We start from the raw sequence: 3,189 nt of genomic DNA, 5'->3' as shown, positions 1-3,189 counted from the left end.
GACAATGACTTGGGGCTTTCGAGTAGTCATGACATGGAAGGTCCACGTACTATTTCGAGGTTTTATGCAGTGCTCGTGTCGTGTATCACCTACATAAGTTGCGCGCTCCGAAGGTGGTCAAGAAAATTTTCCACTATGTTGAGCCGCCGACGGCATCGAAACAGAAAATAAATTGCCCATTTTAAGGCGCAGTAGGCTGTATGATTTCTGTAGTGGTCAAATATATTAAAACGGAATCCCAATGTAGGCCGTCATTGATGGGATTGTCCCTACCCACGATGACGATCGACGTCTTCAAAAAACTCAAAAGCAACCACATCTGAACTAATAGCTCCCTTCGGTCGAAAAAAAGAATCGACTCGCATACCGCAGGTTGAGAACCACTGGTCTAGGGGATGAAGCCCCGTGCGATAAGTTTGTTTGATCCACCCTATTGAGTGCCCACGGATCAGTGAAACTCACAATATTCTTGACCAAATTCAACCATTATCTTCAAAATATTCATCTGCTCAGGAGCACTGAACTTCCATAACATGTCTGTGGGTAAAAGATCACTGTGAAAGTTGTGTTAATGACCCAGTTACGATACGCCATCTATCTCCGAATGGAAACACTGCTGGAAGTGAATCATTCAACGCCCTCGTTAATCATTTCTGCCCAAAGTTATATCACTGCCACCATAACAGTCAAAAAGCCAGGTACCTTTCATTGTCTTGGTTATTCAAAACAACCTATATCAGATTTTGGCATAATTACTAGCCTCATCAATATGCATTTTTGTAGGATGCAGTTGGCAATCCTACACTTCAATGAAAATTGCGCGAAAGCTCAGAAAATGTCAAGGGAAGGAGCGCCGCGGTACTGTGTCAAATATCCAAAGTACAAGAACGGCGAATTTACTGTCCACAAGATACTTGAAAATTCAACATTTGGTAACTGCCGTTGATCTGACCGCGTCATAAAATTTCGTCACATTTTTATGCCTGTTCTAGATTACTGCAATGAGCTTGTCGAAGAAGTGCAAGCACTCGTCAGAACTGGACCAGAAACTGTTGAGTTAAGCGATGCCGCTGAGACCGTTCCCCTCCTCTGACTAGCAGCATAATAAAAATTAACAGAGAGGAAGCTATTGCCCGACATAAAACCCGATATGCTTCTCTGCCTGACACAGTCATTATTTTGGTCGATTAGTTATATGCGTTTATTAGTTACAATAAAACTGTTCATTCACGATGTGGCGTTACTGAACTGGGATCCTTGTAAATGTAAATGTTGTTCGGACAGCAGTAGCAACGCATGAAGGCAGGATTTTGCCACAGAATCCCCACACCCAGCAAACAAAATTTCTGTAGGCAGTACCGTATGTCTCAGCTTCCTGGAAAATGAAAATAAGTGTAATAGTGCGAGAAAAGTACTTGGCAACTAAAACAGAGCCCCGTCACGCTCCTGCATCGAACTTGATGTTAATATATCTCCAATACGTCAACGTCCAGTAACTCTCCGAACCTCCTTACAGCACAAACTTTCGCTTATAGATGACATAAGCTGGCAACATCCACACTGACACCTGCTACTCATGATATCAAGATACATGACTGAAACGAGCAATTGCACTAGAAACTGTAGATACCACTGTAGTTAATGTAGTCTCGACTAGCGGCTTACGCTGAGCAAGCTAGGCTGATCAATGATCATACTCAAATGACCCATCATATGAAGCTGCAAGGGGTCCCATTGACGTGGGATCGAGCGCAGCAACACCTCAACCGCTGCCGTATTTGAACGTTAATTTTATAAGTATGAGTGCAAAAATGATACATTCGACATCCGAGTACTCGGACTCAGTTTCATAATCAGTTAGGGCGAGTCCGTTACAATGGAAACCTCGGCCATAACTGACGAGAATGAAAACTGCGAGAACACAAACAGCCGCTGTGACCGGTGGCGAGAAGATGTGTCATGTACTTGACGTCACAATGCACATTCTGCTTTTTCTGTAAACATACCAATATTGGGACTTTGAGTCAAAATTACGGCAATTTCCGATTGAGTTGAAACACGGAAAGTCGGTAATTTCGGTATGAAAAAAAATTCTGAACATGATTCCACAAAGTTGTCTATGAAGATGCAGTTGACCTTTAAACTAGGCAAAGTGGTGATTAATTATCCTGCTGCGAGGTAGCCTACTATGGCGTGTTGATAAGCTGATAAACAGCACGGTGGGTGTTCTTACAATCACACTAATGCACGTACATCGAACATCTATTACTGTAGAGTGGATACTTCTTACGCAATGACTAGCAAAGCTAAAAGGCTACTTCTGACGTAATAATGAGCAATGACATTTGAAAATCAGACGCTCGTGCTATCACGTAACTGGGTAACTGGTATAGCATCTCTTCCTCGTTCACGAATATCCAGTTAATTAGGCTTACCATACATCCTCTTTTAAGAGGATTTGTCCTCTTTTTTTGACTTTTTTTAAAGTGTCCTCGGAGGACGCCCTTTTGTCCTCTTTTTTGAGATTTTGTCCTCTTTTTTGAAAATTTAGGCAGATTTAGAGAAAATTGCGAGTGATATGGCGCATATTAGCAGAGAAGTGAAGCTTCGACGGGTATTTCGGAGTGAAAAACGGTGATTTTAGCTCTGAGCGTAAAAGATGACCTTTTTTTTTAGTCAACTGATCACAAAGTGGGAAAAATTAACCGGTTATTGAGAATTTCGCTCCGGTTTTGCAAGTTGCAAATTTCTGAAAAAGTGTCCTATTTTTTGATTTCCAAAATATGGTAAGCCTACAGTTAATATCATATTCATTGGACAAATAAAACGTAATCGTTCTTTCACAAAGAAATCGCTTCGATATGAGAAGTAGTCGATTACGATTACTTCGGAATTTTTTCGAATGTAATCGATTGCAATTACGATTACTTGAAAATGCTGTAATCGCCGTAATCGATTAGGATTACTAATCGCGATAACCCATGTCTGCAGTGTACACCAAGTTCATACAAAATCATTTTCGAGCGTATGAAGCAAGAACTCCAGTAACATTGTTTGTAGTCTTGGTCGTGACCGAAGCAAAGTTCTTTGCGATGTTGGAATCGAGGGATATTGCTTTGAGCAATTGCGATGTGCATGTGCAATCGTTGGTGAGGAATGACTGCTGGTGTTTGACAGTATGGAATGACA

General features: G+C 41.4%; 1 long non-coding RNA gene across 1 annotated transcript; it reads left to right on the top strand.

The window, feature by feature from the left end:
- The first annotated feature begins 591 nt into the window (after positions 1-591).
- LOC145437221 (uncharacterized) lies at positions 592-1,233 on the top strand. Its single transcript, XR_013914621.1, has 3 exons — positions 592-698; positions 784-932; positions 993-1,233. It is a non-coding gene; the product is annotated as an uncharacterized LOC145437221 (long non-coding RNA).
- Positions 1,234-3,189: the final 1,956 nt, after the last annotated feature.

The sequence above is a fragment of the Botryllus schlosseri genome, chromosome 1 (assembly GCF_051294905.1).
Source record: "Botryllus schlosseri isolate E-star chromosome 1, Bs_hap1, whole genome shotgun sequence".
In the NCBI taxonomy this organism is placed as follows: domain Eukaryota; kingdom Metazoa; phylum Chordata; class Ascidiacea; order Stolidobranchia; family Styelidae; genus Botryllus; species Botryllus schlosseri.
The sequence above is the reverse complement of the archived record's forward strand: the minus strand, read 5'-3'. Positions and strand labels throughout refer to the sequence as shown.